We start from the raw sequence: 19,868 nt of genomic DNA, 5'->3' as shown, positions 1-19,868 counted from the left end.
AAAGAACTTGGGAATGGTCCCATAAAATCAATCCCCCAAACATCAAATATCTCTACTTCAAGGATCCCTATTTGTGGCATTTCATCTTTTTTCAATATACTTCCTATCCTTTGACATCTATCACACCCTTGCACAAATTCATAAGCATCTCTATTCATAGTTGGCCAGTAAAATCATGATTGTAGTATCTTCTAAGTAGTTCTTTTTCCTCTGAATTGCCCACCACATGGTGAGCTATGGCACCCTTGTAAGATATAATTTATTTCTTCTTCAGCCATAGATTGTCGTACTAATTGATCTGTGCATTGTGGAAATATGTAAGAATCTTTCCAAATATAATTTCTTGACTCATGCGTGATTATCTTCTTTTACTGTTAGGATACCTTGATCACAAAACCCCTTTGGCAATGTAATTCATGTAATCTGATTGCCAGAGTATCTTATTATCTTTATACTTTGCCTAATGTATGTCTACCTTAAATAACGGCTCATCAATAAAGGTTTCTTTCATTTCTTCACAATTTTACTTCTCTATTTCATTTACTATCCTGGACAAGTGGAATTTAATTTTTCGTTCCTTTCCTATCCATTGTCCACAAATCAAATTCTTGAAGCAATAACATCCACCTCATTAGTCTAGCTTTTGTTTATTTCTTTTTCATAACATATTTTAATATAGAATGGTCAGTGTGGACATAAACTTTATTTTTCTATGGCTGAAGTAGTGTAATTACACTGTGCTCAATTAAGTGTCTTACTTGCATAATGAATAGCGTAAAAGATTTTTTTGTTTGACCTAGCATTGCTCTTAGAACATAATCACTAGCATCGCACGATATAATAAAGGGTTTTGACCAATCAAGAGTAACGATAATAAGGGCAGAGATGAAATTTTCTTTTATTACCCTGAAAGCTTTACTGCAGTCCAAGTCAAACATAAAAGGTATTTCCGTCTGGAGGAGTTGATTCAATGGTTTAGATATATGAGCGAAATCTTTTATGAGTCGTTTGAAAAACCAAACATGTCCTAAGAAATTTCTTACCCCCAGACTATAGTGGGATTGGGGAGATTCTTGATAACATTAATTTTTTCTTTGTGCACGTCCAAACCTTTTTTTATATTTGATGTCCTAACAACAACCCTTCTTTTACCATAAAATGATAATTTTCCCAATTAAACACCAAATTGAAAAATCATCCATGAATACATCGATGCCTTCATTTAGCATATAAGCAAAAATAGAGGTCATGCATCTCATGAATGTTATTAGGGCATTGCATAATTCGAATGGAATCCCTTTAAAAGCGTATGTCCTGAAAGGGCATGTGAATGTAGTTATTTCTTGATCATCTGGATGTATGTGAATCTGATGATATCTCGAGTATCCATCAAGAAAACAATAATATTCTTTACCTTCAAATTTGTCTAGCATTTGATTAATAAAAGAAATAGGAAAATGATCTTTTTTTGTTGCATCATTTAGTTTCCGATAATCAATGGATACCCTCCAACCAGTGACCATCCTTGTTGGGATTAACTCATTGTTATCATTTTCTATAATTTTTAGCCCACCTTTCTTTGGAACACAGTGTGTAAGGCTAACCTATTCACTATCAGAAATTGCATACACAATACCAGCATCCAACCATTTAAGTAATTTCTTTTCCACCACTTCTTTCATGGTTGGATTTAGCTGATGTCATGCATCCACCACTAGTTTCGTTCCTTCTTCCGATCTGATCTTATGTTAACATAATGCAGGGTTAATCCCTTTCACATCAAAAATAGTCCATCCAACTTCTCTTTTCTGTGTCCTCAATACACTTAGTAGTGCTCCTTCCTATTTAGAAGTTAGTCCTACAACTATTATTACAGGTTAGGCGTTCTTCTCTCCCAAATACCCATATTTCAAATGTTCAGGTAATGGTTTCAATTTTTGTTCTAATGGTTTGACAATAGAAGGAACCATTTTTGTTGTAGTAGGGATGACATGCTCTAGTTGTCCTCTACTTTGACGCCACCAATCAAGTTCCCAGGTTATTTCCTTATTCTCTTGTTCAGCGTCATCCAACCCTTTTTCTTTTGATTCATCTTCATTGTTTTCAACCAAGTCCACTGTTGTCAACTCCAGATTATGGTAGATCTATTCTTTTAGTTTAGACTTTGCTAGTTTTGCATCTTTTAATTCCCAGTGTATATCCCATGTGAATTCATTCTCACTGACTGTAACAGTCCATTTTTCTGTGCTGTCGAAAATAGTAGTTTTGGGGCCATAAATCTGATGAGCGGGTCTGTAAATATTATTATTTAATATTTAAAAGTAAAGTATAGTGTTATAATAAATTTTTATTTGATAATTTATGTTATTTGAACGAATAATTAGGTTCAAGTGGTATATCCCTAAAGTCAAGTGGTTCTAGAAAAGGAGGTATCGAGACCTCAATTCTATAAAATGAGCTCATAAATATTTTATTAAATATTTACAGAGTGTTATTAGGGTCATATTAAAATTTGGTTAAAAAATTTTAACATTTAAATAGTAAATTAAGTAAAAATGACTAAATCATAAAAACAAAAAAAATTAATTTTTATTAGCTAATTGATTAGCTATTAAAGTTAGACGAGTTTATGTGGAAATTATGCCATAATTAATTGGTAAGTGCAGTTGGTAGATAATTGTAATATTAATATATGTTTATTTAATTAATTAAAGAAAAATTTAAGTTAATATTATAATAAAGAAAACAAAAAGATCATGGTTATTTGATGTTGTTCTCCGAGTCGTTTTGTAACACCCCAAACCCCGCCTAGACGTTATGTTCGAATTTGACGTGTCATATTGAAGTGTCTTTCGAAAATTGGTCTTGTTGGTAAAAAATACATTTCTAAGTTTAAAAACCTCTTAATTATTATTTAACAAATCTTCTAGCTAAAACGTTTACCCTGCTGTCCTGCTTTTGTTATAGTAAGTTGATCTAAAATCGTGGAAGCTTTTGAAACTCTATTGTTTAGGTCTCGTGTCATTGAAAACAATAATTATTCTGAAAATCCGGCTTCTCCTAAACTAGCAGTTTAAAATAAGTAAGCAAAAGCCCAATTAAAAATTTAAACAAACTTAAAGGCCTTATTACAAAAATAGAACCCAATATATAAGTTAAATTAAAATAAAAGCAAGTGTAAATAGCAACAGTTGTGTGGCCACCTCCAAGTCCCTCGCAGCATCGAATCGCCTATGGCTGAGGATTACCTACACAGTTAAAAGGAGAGGGTGAGTTTAGAAAACTTAGTGTGTAATCCCCTGCCAAACAGTCAGCCTACCACATGCAGTAACAGTTTGGGCCTGAGCCCTATGCAGTAATAGTACAGTGTGGCCCTTAGCCCAAACAGTAATAGTGTGATAATGTAACATATCCCAATCCAGCCAACACACCACTCCGTACCACCAACACACCATGTGGGGATAAAATCGACCCACCCAGCCAACACACCAATATCGCAGCAAAGCTGCCAGTAACAGTATATGTGGCAAAGCCACCAGTACAGTATACTTCCCCATATCAACATCCCAACCCCATGCAGTATGTCATGTCATAAATCATACGTGTATGCAGAGTATCATATTCAATTATAACATACATATCATAGAGCAAATCGGTCATACATACATAAGGCCATACAGTCATTTCGACTTCTAGGGGTATAACGGTCATTTTACCTTTTAGGGGTATTTTGATCATTTTACCCTTCGGGGGTATTTCGGCCATTTTACCCTTCAGGGGTATTTCGGTCATCTACCCATGAATCACAAGTTGGGCTTACCACTCAAGCGATTGCATGCCCGTGTGGTCTCAAACATTGTGTTTACGGCTTTTTAGCTTTTCGTCGATCTACAGTTGTAGTGTGGTGATTACACACCTGTTTACGAGAAGAGCACAAATCTCCACGTACGCCCACCTAGAAGCAAACATGACCCAAAGTTAGTCCATTAATTTCTAGGGTAAAACACCCTCTTATTACACTTAATCCAAAACACCCTCCTTATCTTGATTGAATGTTAAGCACAAAGGTTGCGACTATTTGAAATCACATACAAACCACCACTCCTCGAAGGAAAACCTAAGACCGCAACGAGTAACACCATATGAGGAAGAAATCAACCATATGCAATCAAAGAGTAAAGAAGAAAAGTATTCGGTTTTGAGGAAAAGAAAAGAAGAGAACAAGTTTACTCAAGTGAGGAGTATAACCACTTACCGATGGTCAAAAACCTGCAGCACAAGAACGGCAATAAGCAGGGGAGAAACATCAACGTTGAGAACGATACAGTGAATGGGTAATATTCGTCTAGGAGGTAAAAGGAGAAAAACCTGATAGAGATAAACCGATGAAAACAAACAGGTTATTCGACCAAAGAAGGGAAAAGAAGAGAAGAGAGATTCAGCCAACAGAGAAGACAAAGGGAAAGAGAGAGAAGGGAGGATTCGACAACAAGAGGAGAAGGAAAAAGAGAAGAAAAGAGTAGAAAAGAAAAGTGAACAAACTCGAGAGGTACTTCCCAAAATTTGGCACCAAAAGCTAATAGGTGAAACACGAAACTGACCCAAAAATCGAATATTTTTAATACCTAAAGACCAAATTCGACAGATGCTCCCCAAAAAGTTCTTCTAAATGCCAAAACTAACAATCTTTTTCCCCATAGCCTAATTCTCAATGGTTCAATTACCCCGAACGGCACGCACTCCCCCTAATCAAATTCCTTAATTTTCTCCTAAAATCACTCCCCTTATCCCTCATTGAATCACTCCACCAAATTCTCCTCAACTCCCCCCAACCACTCTATTCAAATTCCATTCAAACTCCCTGTAGCTGTGTTTCAGTCCAACTGCACTACCTACACAGCTCGAGTAGCAAAATAAATACTCTATTGCACAACCTAGGACTTGAACCTCAGACCTCACAGTTACATAACACGCCACCTTGCCACTAGACCATAAGCTCTTTTTGTGTCTAAAACCAACACTAATATTTATAAGGCCTATATGCCTAAGTCCAGATTCATTTAAGAGCAAAACTAAAAATTCTACAAAAGCCAAGACTTGAACCTAGGCTTCTCAAACACCCTCATGCACACCAAAATCACTTAACCATTAAAGCAAACAAGCAATTTGTGTCAAATCATGCAAAATTTTGACCTCAAAATATACCTGATAAGAATAGATGAAGGTATTGTTGACGCACCACCTCCTCAGGTTCCCACGTGGCTTCTTCTGAACTATGATTATGCCAAAGCACTTTGTCTAGCGGAATAGATTTCTTCCTCAATACTTTAACCTCACCGTCCAATATCTGCACTGGCTCCTCATCGAAGGTTAGATCTGGCCTATCCTCGATCTCCTCAACTGGTATTATGTGTGTGAGTTCAGAGCGATAACACCTCAGCATGGAGACGCAGAAAACATTGTGAATCCGGTCTAATTCTGAAGGCATCTCAAGTTGATATGCAACTGGCCCACACGATTTAGTATACGGTAAGACCTAATGTACCCAGGGCTAAGTTTACCCTTCCGCCCAAACCTCAATATCTTTTTCCATAGGGAGACCTTAAGAAATACGAAGTCCCCCATAGAATACTCAATCTCTCGACATTTAAAATCCGCATACGACTTCTGTCTATCAGATGCTTCCTTCAACCGGTCTCGAATCAGTTTTGTCTTTTCTTTTGTATCAAAAACTAACTCAAGCCCTAGAACTCGTCACTCACCTAGCTCAGTCCAACAGGTAGGAGTACGAAACCTTCAACCATATAACGCCTCATACGGTGCCATTTGAATACTGGATTGATAGCTATTATTATACGCAAACTCTACTAATGGCAAATAGTCTTCCCAACTGCCTTAGAAATCCAATACACAACACCTTAACATATCCTCCAATACTTGAATCACTCTTTTCGATTGACCATCTGTCTGACCCTCGTGTAACTTCTTCCAGAATTGAGACATGAAGCGAGGATCTCTGTCTGATATAATGAAAACTGATACCCCATGCAGTCTTACAATCTCATCCACATACAGTTTAGCCAACTTCTGCAAAGAGTAATCAGTACGGATTGGTATGAAATGGGTAGATACAGTTTAGCCACATACAGTTTAGCCAACTTCCAGAAATGTCACTTCTCGCAGCCAGAACTCACACTTGCTAAACTTAGCATACAATTGTTTCTCTTTTAGAATCTACAGAACAATTCAGAGATGTGCACCATGTTCATCCTCGGTTCTCGAATACACCAAGATATCATCTATAAATACCACCACGAACTGGTCCAGTTAGGGCTGGAATACTCAGTTCAACAAGTCCATGAAGGTAGCTGGTGCATTCGTCTACCCGAATGGCATCACTAGAAACTCGTAATGACCATAACAAGTCCTAAACACAGTCTTATACACATCAGCCTCCTTAACTCTCAGCTGATGGTACCCAGAATGAAGATCTATTTTAGAGAAAACCAAAGCTCTTTGCAATTGATTAAATAAATCATTTATCCACGGCAAAGGATACTTATTCTTGATAGTCAGTTTATTGAATTACCGATAGTCGATGCATATGCGCATGGTCCCACCCTTCTTCTTTACGAACAACACTGGTGGTCACCACGGAGACACGCTAGGTCAAATGAAACCTCGATCCAACAATTCTTGGATTTGAGCTTTTAATTCCACCAGCTCTTTCGGTGCCATCCTATAAGGGGCGATGGACATTAGAGCTATTCCTTGAAGGAGCTTAATTCCAAATTCAACTTCGCGGCTCGGAGGCAACCCAGGGAGCTCATCAGGAAATACATCGAAAAAATCCTTAACAGTTTTGACATCTCCAACAGAAGGACCCTCAGAATCAGATACACCCATATAGGCTAGAACCGCCTCACAACCCTTGCGAACCAATTTTTTGGCCTTTAATGCAGAGATCACATTAGACAGAAAGTCCCTTTGCTCCCCAATCACAACCACCTCCTCATCCTCAGTAGTCTTTAATACCATACGCTTAGCAGCACAATCCAAACTTGCACGATGTTTAACCAACCAATCCATCCCCAAGATTAGGTCAAATTCACCAAAGGGTAGCTCCATCAAATTCGCTAGAAATATAACTCCTTGAACCTCTAGGGGTATATCTCTGAACAACTTGCTACCCTTATTGATTGTCCCAGTGGACTTGACACACTCATCTTATTACCAATACTTTCACACATGATACCCAAGGTGCGAGACACAGTGCATGCAATGTATGAATGCGTAGACCCTTTATTAATTAGAGCAGTGTAAGGTACATTATGAATTAGGAACATATCGGTTATAACATCTGGAGCATGACCATCCTCTCGGTGATGAGCAGCATAGGCCAGTGCTGGTTACCTCGCCTCAAAATTACCAACACCTCTGCCAGCACTCCACGACCTCGTCCCACACCATTTTCACCTCTAACCTGCCCACGGCCTCTCGGTGGCTGCTGACCACCTCCCGCTGGCTGCACAAAACCCTAACCTACAGATTGCATCTGAATAGGCCTCTGAGGACAATTCTTAACTTGATGCTCCATAGACCCACATCTGAAACATGCCCCAATCTTCTTCCAGCACTCACCCAGATGATGTCTTCCAAAATCAACACAAGACTGTGGTTTTGTAGTAGGAGCCCCAACTTAGACTGGCCCATCAAACCAGTCCTTCTTTTTAGGCCTTCTAGAAAAACTTGAGGGCTCTAAATCCCTCTTATATTTTCCCCTATCCTTCTCACGGTTCTGGCGCTCAGAGCACTTCACATCCTCGGTGATTTTCACCTTTTCAACTAGGGTAGCAAAATCCCGCTCCCTCTGTGGAGCTATCAAGACTCACAACTCATCCTGGAGGTCGTCCTCAAATTGCACACAGCGTTCATATTCAGTCGTTACTATCCCACGAGCATAACGACTCAGTCGTAGAAACTCTGCCTCATATTCCGCCACAGTTTTATTCCCACTGGATCAAACTCAAAAATTCTTTTCTTTGGGCGTCCACATAACTTGTGCCCACATACTTTCCTTGAAATGGCACATTAAAGAAATCCCACGTTAACCGGTCGGCCTGAGTACCTTCTCTCACGGTAAGCCACCATTGATAAGCTTCATCTCGCAGTAAAGACATTGCACCTTTTAGTTTTTACTCGGTAATGTAGTCGAGGTCATCCATTATTCTCTCTCTGGCTTCCAACCAGTATTCAGCCACATTAGGGGATACTCCAGAACCACCCCTGAAAATTTTTGCCCTATTCGACTGGAGTCCTTCAGAAATTGAGCCACGGCCCATAACACCATTACTGGTCCCTGTGACCTTTTCCAAAATACGAAACATAGCTTCGAATAGTCCATCATCCCCAGCCGCTTGATCGAATGATCCAGTCTCAGTCACCGGTGAAGCCGGTGCTTCCCTAGCCCCAAAATTAGGCATGTGGTCTAACGCTGAAGACCCAGCCCTAGCACTTCCTCGGCCTCTACCACGGCCTCATGTACCCCTTCCCTGAGCACCTCTAGTGCTTATATCGAATAACATATAATCTGTTTACAAATTTTTATGTATTAGTTAGTAATTCCAGTAATTATTAATAGATGTCTTATGAGAAGCAATAATCAGAGTTTGTTTTCGTAATTCAAGAGCCTCCCTTCAATTTCTAGTTTTCCTACAGTCTCAGTTCTCTCTAATTTAAGAGTTTCAGCACAGTCCTACTACCTATAGTAATCTCTTAACGTATTTTAGTTCAAACAGTCTACAGTATAAAGAAACTTACAGATTCGATGCTGGAGACTCAGTGTGCCACACATGTAAACCATCCAAAATACTTCAGAAATAATTTTCCAAAAAACTCCAAACATTTTCAAAACCCATTCCACAGTCGAGTTTTGCAACCTGGATCTGATGCCACTAAATGTAACACCCCAAACCCGACCTAGACGTTATAGTCGAATCTGACGTGTCACATTGAAGTGTCTTTTGAAAATTGGTCTTGTTGGTAAAAATTTCATTTTTAAGTGTAAAAACCTCTTAACTTTTATTTAACAAATCTTCTAGCCAAAAGGTTTACCCTATTGTCTTGATTTTGTTATAGTAAGTTGATCTAAAATTGTGGAAGCTTTTGAAACTCTGTTGTTTAGGTCTCTTGTCTTCAAAAATAATAATTATTTTGAAAATCTGTCTTCTCCTAAACAAGCAGTTGAAAATAAGTAAGCAAAAGCCTAATTAAAAATTTAAACAAACTTAAAGGCCTTATTACAAAAACAAAACCCAATATATAAGTTAAATTAAAATAAAAGCAAGTCTAAACAGCAACAATTGTGTGGCCACCTCTAAGTCCCTCGCAGCACCGAATCACCTATGGTTGAGGATTACCTACATAGTTAAAAGGAGAGGGTGAGTTTACGAAACTCAATGTGTAATCCCCTACCAAACAGTCAGCCTACCACATGCAGTAATAGTACAGTGTGGGCCTTAGCTCGATATAGTAATAGTGTGGGCCTTAGCCTAATACAATAACAGTGTGATAATGTAACTCATCCCAATCCAGCCAACATAATATTAGTGCCGGTCATTTTACCTTTCGAGGGTATTTCGGTCATTTTAACCATTGGCAAAATTTTAATCATTTTACCCTTCGGGGGTATTTCGGTCATTTTACCCTTTATGGAGGTATTTCGGTCATCTGCCCATGAATCACAAGTTGGGCTTACCACTCGAGCGATAGCACGCCTGTACGGTCTCAAACGTCTATTTTTAGTTCTTTAGCTTTTTGTCGATCTACAGTTGCAGTGGGGTGATTATACACCTGTTTACGAGAAGAGCACAAATCTCCATGTATGCCCACCTAAAAGCAAGCATGACCCAAAGTTAGTCCATTAATTACTAGGGTAAAACGCCCTCTTATTACACTTAATCCAAAACACCCTCCTTACCTTGATTGAACGTTGAGCACAAAGGTTGTGACTATTTCAAATCACTTACAAACCACTACTCCTCAAAGGAAACCCTAAGACCGTAACGACTAACACCATATGAGTAAGAAATCAACCATAGGCAATCAAACAGTAAAAAAGAAGAGTATTGAATTTTGAGAAAAAGAAAAGAAGATAACAAATTTACCTAAGTGAGGAGTATAACCACTTACTGATAGTTAAAAACCTGCAGCACAAGAATGGCAAGAAGCATGAAAACAAAGAAGTTATTCAGCCAAAGAAGAAGAAGAGAAGAGAAGAGAAGAGAGATTCAGCCAAAGAAGAAGAAGAGAAGAGAAGAGAGATTCAGCCAACAGAGAATAAAAGAGGGAAAGAGAGAGAAGGGAGGATTCGGCAACAAGAGGAAAGGGAAAAAGAGAAGAAAAGAGCAGAAAAGAAAAGTGAACAAACCCGAGAAATACATCCCAAAATTTGGCAAAATTTGGCACCGAAAGCTAATTCGTGAAACACGAAACTGACCCAAAAACTAAATATCTTTAGTACCTAAAGACCAAATTCGGTAAATGCTCCCCAAAAAGTTTTTCCAAATACCAAAAATAACAATCTTTTCCCTAGCTAAAATCTCAAGGGTTGAATTACCCCGAACGGCACATACTTCCACTAATCAAATTCCTTAATTTTCTCCTAAAATCACTCCCCTCATCCCTCCTTGAATCACTCCACCAAATTCTCCTCAACTCCCCCAACCACTCCATTCAAATTCCATTAAAACTCCCCTTAGTTGTGTTTCAGTCCAACTCCACTACCTACACAGCTCAAGTACCAAAGTAAATACTCCATTGCACAATCCAAGACTTGAACCTCAGACCTCAAAGTTACACAACACGCCACCTTGCCACTAGACTACAAGCTCTTTTTGTGTCTAAAACCAACATTAATATTTATAAGGCCTATATGCCCAAGTCCAAATTCATTCAAGAGCAAAACTAAAAATTTTGCAAAAGCCAAGACTTGAACCCAGGCTTCTCAAACACCCCGATACACACCGAATTCACTTAACCATTAAAGCAAACAAGCAATTTGTGTCAAATCATGCAAAAATTAAATACTTAGATTTTTGGGGCATTACACATTTAATGCCATTTTTGAATGGAGAACATTTAGCCAAGTTAAATCACTCATGCATGGTATGTGTTTGATGCCCGTTTTTAGTAATTTTTATGTTTTTAGCTCATTTTAGCTTAGTCTAGCTATCCCGATAGTCAATTTGTAAAACTGTTAAAGGTTTAGGGACTCACCATGAATGAGTTCGATTGTTTTTTGAATTTGGTTGATATAATACTAAGCTTGGTTGTTGAATAAACTTATTTTGTTAAGTGATTTTTGATGAATTGGTGTTTAAGGACCTATTTAAGAAAATAGTAAAATTTAATGGTAATTATGTGAAAGAGAAAAAAATATGGTTGTTTGTGAATCTATTAAAAATCACCTAGCATGGTTTTTGGTTAAAAATGGTGAATTTGCATGTTTTGAGATTAGGGACTAAATTGCACAAAAGTTAAAATGTTAGGGGTAATTTCATAATTTTAGCTTAAAATGGATTATAGGCTTGAATTAGTTATTTTAAGTAAATTAAATTGTGCAATTGAATTAAAATATTGTTTAGATCAAGATATGCAACAACAATACTTGAATCGTGGAAAAGCTAAAGCCTCAGATTAGTTCTTGATTTAGTTTTTACAACTGTTGTAGTCGAGGTAAGTTCGTATAATGGTAAAATGATAAATTTCTAATTTGAATGAATGATTTGTTAATGATATACTTTTTTTAATTATTAGTGAATATGCATGTTAATTAGTGATTTGGATTAATATGTAATGTTTATTTATTTGATGGATATTGGTGAAAAATGTGAGTTGCATGGATATATATAATTGAAATGATATAATGGGAAGAAGTTAAAGGATTGATATATAAAACTATTCTGTTTGAACCTTGAGAATTCTTAGATACAATTGACATGGCACTAGGGATTATATGGTTTCAGGTGTTGGTCTTGGTTGTCCTACCAATGGATGAGGTCTTGCATTTGTTGTGAATTCTCCAGAGCTCGTGTGAGCAGCATTGTGTAGCTAACATCCTAACCCACAGCTCATGTGAGTAGATCCACTTCACAGCTCATGTCAGCATTATAGTGACGTTTACAGTTACATGTACATGCACACTTTGTGTGAGCATTTCCCAAGTATCTGATGATATTCTATTTGGTTCAATTGGTAAATAAAAATTTAAAGGTTTTGTGATTACAGGAAATGAACCATGATTTTTTGAGTAATGATATGGATTATGATTAAATGTGTAGTTGAAAGGAAAATATGGTTTATTATATATGTATGAGTGATGAATTATGAAAGTGAAATGTTAGATATGTTTTATGCCATGCTTTGATTGGATTTATATATGCAATGTTACACCAACAAACCTTGTGAGGTAGTGTGCATAAGAAAGGAAAGTTGGCCTATGACATAATGAAATCATGTGTAACAGCCTAAAATTGACCCTAGTCGGGAAGTGGTTTCGGGACCACAAAATCGAGTCATAAAAATAATTAATTTCCATATTCTATGCTTATTATGTGTGTACATGAGTATGTGGAAGTTTCATTCTCCAATTTTGCCAATTGCATGAGAAATTATTAAATAGGGATCGATATGAGACATGGTGAAAATATGATAGGCTAATTTGTAATGGTCTATTAATGCATGTTGTGAAAATGATGGGTTTGCATGTCAAATTACCCAAAATTTGAGCTAGTGGTTGGCCATGCTATGGGTGGAAACATGCTGGGAACATGTTGGCCTAGTGAGGTATGTAGGAAAAAAATAAAATAAGGAATATGGGTAATAAAGAAAGGAAAAACAAAAAAAATGAGTGGTTGTTCCCCCCCATTGCCGTGAGCTAAAGAAAGGAAAAGAAAAATTTTGTTCATCCTTTTTCATCCTCTTTTGACCGAAAATTCTAAGGGAGGAGGACGAGGTTCTTGCTTCATGTTTGGTTTGGAAGAGAATTAGGAGGAAGTTTGGCCATGCATGTAACTAGATTGAGGTAAGTTTGATATTATTCTTTGAGATTCATGTATATTTTAAGTTGTAAGTTTGAAATCTACCTAGCCATGGTTCAAACTTTGTTAAATGATGGAGATGATATTCGGCCATGCATGTTACATTCTTGGTTGGTATTTTGATGTTTGATGTTTGATGTTGTGGTGATGAGGCATGAAGATGAGTTAAGATTCGGCCTAGGTGGAGTTTGTGTTAATGTCATTGCATGCTAAATATGAAGCTTGTTAATGATGCATGTGATGGTGGATTGATGATTCTTGAATCTCTTTTTTTTTAGCATTTTTGAGTGAGCACATATGTGCATTGGTTGCGAGATGGGGAAGAATCGGCTAGCAAGTTGTGTGCTAAGGCCGAATATAATTTTTGTAGGTTAATGAGTAATGCATGTGCTAAATTGATGGAAAGGGAGAGGATGCTTTACTAGTGTATAAATGATATAAAGATTTTAGAAATTATTTTTTGGTTAGGTGTATGTATGATTAGGTATATTCGGCCATATGAGTAAATATATAGATGATGTTAAAATTGATTATGTATAATGGGCCATATAGGGTACACATTGTGATATTAACTTTGATTCTCTATAATTGATCAAGTGGGTGATTAGTAAGGGTGATTGCCGAATATACTAACATACATATGCATGTGTAATTGGATTGTAAATATTTAGCAAGGCGGTTAAACTAGTTGATTTATTGATTAAGCTCAAGGAGTTAAAGGAGGAGAATCGAGCAAAGGCAAAGAAAAGATCATCGAGTAGCCGAGTTGGAACCATCTTACCCAACACAAGTAAGTCATTAAGCATATCTTTGGTATTGATTAAAGGATCGTAATACCCACATCATTGTGTTTAATGAGATGAAATGTATACAAATGAATATGTAAGTAGAGATGAAATTTGTCGAATGTAAAAAGGAAGTGAAGCCTATTGAGTGGCTGGTTTTCGGCACTAAGTGTGCGGGCAATAAGTGTTCACGGTCATGAGATTGGCACTAAGTGTGCGGGTTTAAATTGTACAGCACTAAGTGTGCGAGTTTAAAGTACATGGCACTAAGTGTGCGCGGTTGATTATTAAGCACTATGTGTGCGAACCCAATATATATTTTCTATAAATTATTTACATTAAGGGTGCGACTTTACCGAGTCGATTTTGGACAGCGGAAAAGGTAAGTGTGCGAACTTGAAATGCATGGCACTAAGTGTGTGAGTTTAAAGTGCATGGCACTAAGTGTGCGCGGTTGATTATTGAGCACTATGTGTGCGAACCCAATATATATTTTCTATAAATTATTTACATTAAGGGTGCGACTTTACCGAGTCGATTTTGGACAGCGGAAAAGGTAAGTGTGCGAACTTGAAATGCATGGCACTAAGTGTGTGAGTTTAAAGTACATGGCACTAAGTGTGCGTGGTTGATTATTAAGCACTATGTGTGCGAACTCAATATATATTTTCTATAAATTATTTACATGAAGGGTGCGACTTTACCGAGTCAATTTTGGACAGCGGAAAAGGTAAGTACCTTGAGTTCATGGCTAATAGGCGCTATGTTTATATTTGGAGTTGAGCTTGGTAAGTTTTGAACCTATGTGACGATTATAGTTGAAGTCACGTACATAAGGTTCATTGTGGAATAGGTGAAAGTTCGTTTAATTGTATGATTATAACGAAAATAAAATGATGTATGAAAGGCCAATGTAGGACTTGGTATGAGATTGAACCATAGGGTTTAAGGAACTATGGTATAGTTTGGTATGGATGGAGTACTTAACCTCATTTCATTGTTTCCTGTTGTGATAATTTTATTAATGGATGGTTGTGGAATGCTTATGGCTTACTGAGTTATATACTCATTCGGTGTTTGCTTGTCACCTATTCTAGGTTTCTTGGACTCGTCTCTTTTTGCGTGATCGTGCCGTCGTCGAAGTCATCACACCGGCTAGCAACCTTTGGTATTTTCTTCTTAGTTGGTCTAAGAGAACATTTCGGCATGTATAGGCTAATATGTTTTGTTGAAATTTGGTATGTAAACTTTTAGCCATGCGAAAATGGCATAATGTTCGGTTGAATTTGGTTCTAATGTTGGGTCGTAAGTCTTGGTAATACGATTTTTATGCCATATGTCATGGTTGATTATTTTGGTGTTAAAATTCATGATATGGCATGTGACAGCCCAAAATTGACCCTAGTCGGGAAGTGGTTTCGGGACCGCTAAACCGAGTCACAATAATAATTAGATGTTATATCCTATGTTTATTTCATGTGAAAGTGCATGTGTGAAAATTTCATGCTTTGATTTTGCCAATTGTGAGTGAAATTTTGAAATGTGACTCATGTGAAAATTTTTGCAAATGCTATAGGCTAATTTGTAGTGGCCAAATAACTTATAGTATGAAATAGGTGGATTTGCATGTCAAATTTCCCACCTTAAAACAAGGTGGCCGGCCATGATGGGCATGATGAGCAATTGTGCAATTTTTTTTTATGGAAATTATGGCATAAGTATGGCACAAATAAAATATGTTAATTTGTGTCATAAAATGTTGGGATAAAACAAATAAAATAAGGGGCATGGGCATAAAATAATGAAAAGGAGTATGGTGAATACAAAAAAAAAATGTGTGTGTAGTTGTTTGTCCCCCCCATTGCCGTGAGCTAAAGAAAAGAAAGGAGAGAATTTTTGTTCATCCTTTTCTCATCTTCATACTTGCCGAAACTAGAAAGAAAAACAAAGAAAAAAAAAATTTCTCATCCTTTGGTTCATCCTTGGCCAATAATTTTAAGGAGGAAGGAAGAAGAAAGGTGAAGAGGTTCGGCCATGCATGTAGCTAGGCTAAGGTATGTTTGATGATGTTCCATGAGATGCATGCATGTTTTAGTTGTTAGCTTGAGTTCTACCTAGCCCATGGTCTAAATCTTGCTAGATGGAAATGACATTTGACCATGGATGCATCATTCTTGGTTGATGTTTGATGTGGTGGTGATGAGGCAAGAGGATGAGTTAAAATTCGGCCTAGGTGGAGGTTGTGTTAATGCCATTGCATGCTAAATATGAAGTTTGTTAATGATGCATGTGATGATGACTTGATGATTCTTGAACCTCCTTTTTAGCATTTTTGTGTGAGCACATATGTGCATTGGTTGCTAAATGGAGAAGAATCGGCTAGCAAGTTGTGTGCTAAGGCCGAATGTAACTTTGCATGTTAATGAGCAATGCATGTGTTAAATTGATGGAAAGGGGGAGGATGCTTTACTAGTGTGTGTATGTGTGTATTAAGTGTTGAAATCGACCCCAAAAATAGACATGCATATTCGGCCAAGGGGGAAAAATTAGCTAATATGTTGTGTTGATGCATGATTTCACATGTATGTGACTTTAATGTCTAATGTATAAATATGGGCTAAGTGCCTTGTGTTCATCTTTTCGATGCCTAAATGATGAAATCAATTTATTTGTTTAATTAAGCTCAAGAGCAAAGGGGAAATAGATCCGATAAAGGGAAGGAAAAAGTGGTCGAATAGTTAGCGGAATCGTTCGACAACACCCGAGGTAAGTTCTTGAGTAAGAGAGCTTAAATTACGATGTGATTAAATCATGTTTTAAGCAAATGAAAATCATGCTCTATGTGTGGCTATTGAGCCGAACGTGCAAGGATGATATGTGCCTTGTGTTTGAGTTTTGCAAATGAAAATGAAATACGAATGTGCCATGAATTATTGTTAGATGTGCATGATTAATTGAATGCTGTCCGGGCTAAGTCCCGAAGGCTTTGTGCTAAGTGACTATATCCGGAATAAGATCCGAAGGCATTTGTGCGAGTTATTAATTCCGGGTTAAGTCCCGAAGGCCTTTGTGCGAGATACTAATTCCGGGTTAAGTCCCGAAGGCATTCGTGCGAGTTTAAAAATCCGGGTTAAGTCCCGAAGGCATTGTATGAGTTACTATAACCGGGCTATGTCCCGAAGGCACTTGAACGAGGAGCTATATCCGGTTAAATTCCGAAGGTACGTGATTTTGGTAATGAATGAGCTTGCTGTAAAATTTCAGCTAATACTCGAAAAACATCCCAATATTGGGATATGTTACGTATGTGTTGAATTTAATCGAGCCCTTACAAATAAATATTCGCTCAGTTGATGAACGAGCTACCGGCCTTCGGCTAAGTTGGTCTTTTGTGTATGTACATAAGGGTTAACGTTGTGAAGTAAGTTTGATATCGGAAAATTGTGTATTATGAAATATTCCGTTTAGCTAAATGTGTGCTATTCTTTCGTTATGCTGGAATTCCTTGCTCAAAACTTACTAAGCATAAATTGCTTACTTCGTTCCATTGCTCCTCTGTTTTATAGATTTTTGGTTCTCCAGCTATCGGACTCGGGATCTTGAAGTCGAAGTCGCCCACACTATCAAAGGCTCTTTTGGGTACTCTTTTGGTTGAATTTTGATATGGCATGTTTAGGACGACCCATTGTTGTTTTCGAGTACTTTATGTGATGTATAAGTTTTGGATAGCCATGTGAAAATGGCTTATATGTGTTTAAGTATAATGTTATAATCATTTAGTGTGGATATGCTTGACAAGGATTGGCCACGGGGATGGTTAATCACTTTCATAAATTGTGCTATGTATGCAAAAAGGGCTAGTTGAACCATGAAATAGGTAAAGCCTACCTTAAAGGTAGATGCTGACAGCATCAGTGACGTAGATTTGGAAAATCACTAAAAATAGTAGGAATGGAATTAAATAGTGAATAAATTATGTAAACAAACCTTGAAGAATCTACTTTCATAGGAAAGTAACGAAACAATCATATGGACAGTATGTTAAGAGATATTAAGGTTCTCGTGAGACAGGGTCAGAACGGGTTCTGGGTTCCTTGTTCCGACTTTGGAAATTGATTATAAATTAACCAGAGATAATTAGGAGTAATACCATATATGTATAGATTCCTCTCTGAGTCTAGTTTCTATAGAAACAAACTGAATCAGTATTGGAGCCCTGTACAAGGAGATATCCAAGTCGTAATGCGCAAAGGTCAGGGTAGTCGATTCCTGTAACATGGGAGAATTTAACTAATAAACTGTACTAATTGGCCCGATCAAAAATTCTAGAAAAAAATATGTAGATGGGAATATGAGTCTAGTTTCAGGGAAAAATCACGAAACTGATTTTCGAGTTGTGAAGCTCAAGATATGATTTTTAAAGCGACTAGTACACAGATTGGGCAGTGTCTGGAAATTTTTCAAAGTTTGTTAACACCTCGTGTTCGACTCCGGTGTCGGACTCGGGTTCGGGGTGTTACATGGCAATAGTGTAGTAGGGGGATGTTTGACAATTATTAGCCTTTGGCATGGCTAGTCATGATCATAATTTGTGATATGTATGACGAATCACTAGTTAGATCAAGGAGAAATCACGAAATGGGCATAGTTGCTTTCATAACAGATGCTGGCAGCAGCAGTGACGTGAGATTGAAAAATCACTAAAAATAGTAGGAGTGGGATTAATTGATGAATAAATTATGTATTCGAAGCTCGATGAGTCTATTTTCATATACAAGCAACGAAAAGATCATATGAACAGTATGTTAAGAGATATTCAGGTTCTCGTGAGACAGGGCCAGAACAGTTTCTGGATTCCCTGTTCCGACTTTGGAAATTCATTATAAATTAACCAGAGACAATTAGGAGTCATACCATATATGGATAGATTCCTCTCTGAGTCTAGTTTCTATAGAAACAAACGGAATCAGTATTGAAGCTCTGTGCAGGGAGATATCCAGGTCGTAATGCACAAAGGTCAGTGTAGTCGATCCCTGTAACATGGGAGACTTTGACTAATAAACTGTACTAATTGGCCCGACCAAAAATTCTAGAAAAATATATGTAGATGGGCATATGAGTCTAGTTTCAGGGAAAAATCACGAAACTTATTTTCGAGTTGTGAAACTCAAGATATGATTTTTAAAGCGACTAGTACGCAGATTGGCAGTGTCTGAGAAATATTTTTATAAAGGGTTTAAAGTCTGCTAACACCTCGTGTTCGACTCCGGTGTCGGTCTCGGGTTCGGGGTGTTACATTTGATTGGTATCAGAGCTATGGTTTAGTCGGTTCTAGGACTACCATAGCACGTATGAGTCTAGCTATACATGCCGAATGTTAATGTTTAACTGTGTGATGACTTCTGACGGTTAAAATTTATGTTTTGATTAGTAAATGGATCCCGGTGTAGAGAGAACCTTGGCGGATGACATTGAAAGTGTAGCGGCTGCTCCTGCACGAGGGACACCGCCTGTTGAACCTCAGTCATCTGCGAATAATCAAGGTGAGGGGGCTAAACAAGCCTTCTTTACCATGATGAATGAGTGGGTCGCGCAGTATGCCCGAACCAATCCGGCTGTCCAACAATTCCCGAATTTGAATAATCCACCCCCGGAGCCAGTAATGCCATCAGTTACTAATCCTGTGAGGCTGAGTAAGCCACCTGTAGACTTGATTAGGAAGCGCGGGGCTGAGGAGTTCAGGGCCATAGTTACTGATGATGCTGAAAGGGCCGAGTTCTGGCTTGATAATACCATTCGGGTGTTTGATGAACTGTCATGCACACCCGATGAATGTCTAAAGTGTGCTATATCCTTGTTGCGGGACTCAGCCTACTATTGGTGGAGGACCCTGATTTCCATAGTCCCAAACGAACGAGTAACTTGGGACTTCTTTCAGACGGAATTTCAAAGAAATATATTGGTCAACGGTTCATTGATCAAA

Source organism: Gossypium hirsutum, chromosome D05 (assembly GCF_007990345.1).
Source record: "Gossypium hirsutum isolate 1008001.06 chromosome D05, Gossypium_hirsutum_v2.1, whole genome shotgun sequence".
In the NCBI taxonomy this organism is placed as follows: Eukaryota; Viridiplantae; Streptophyta; class Magnoliopsida; order Malvales; family Malvaceae; genus Gossypium; species Gossypium hirsutum.
The sequence above is the reverse complement of the archived record's forward strand: the minus strand, read 5'-3'. Positions refer to the sequence as shown.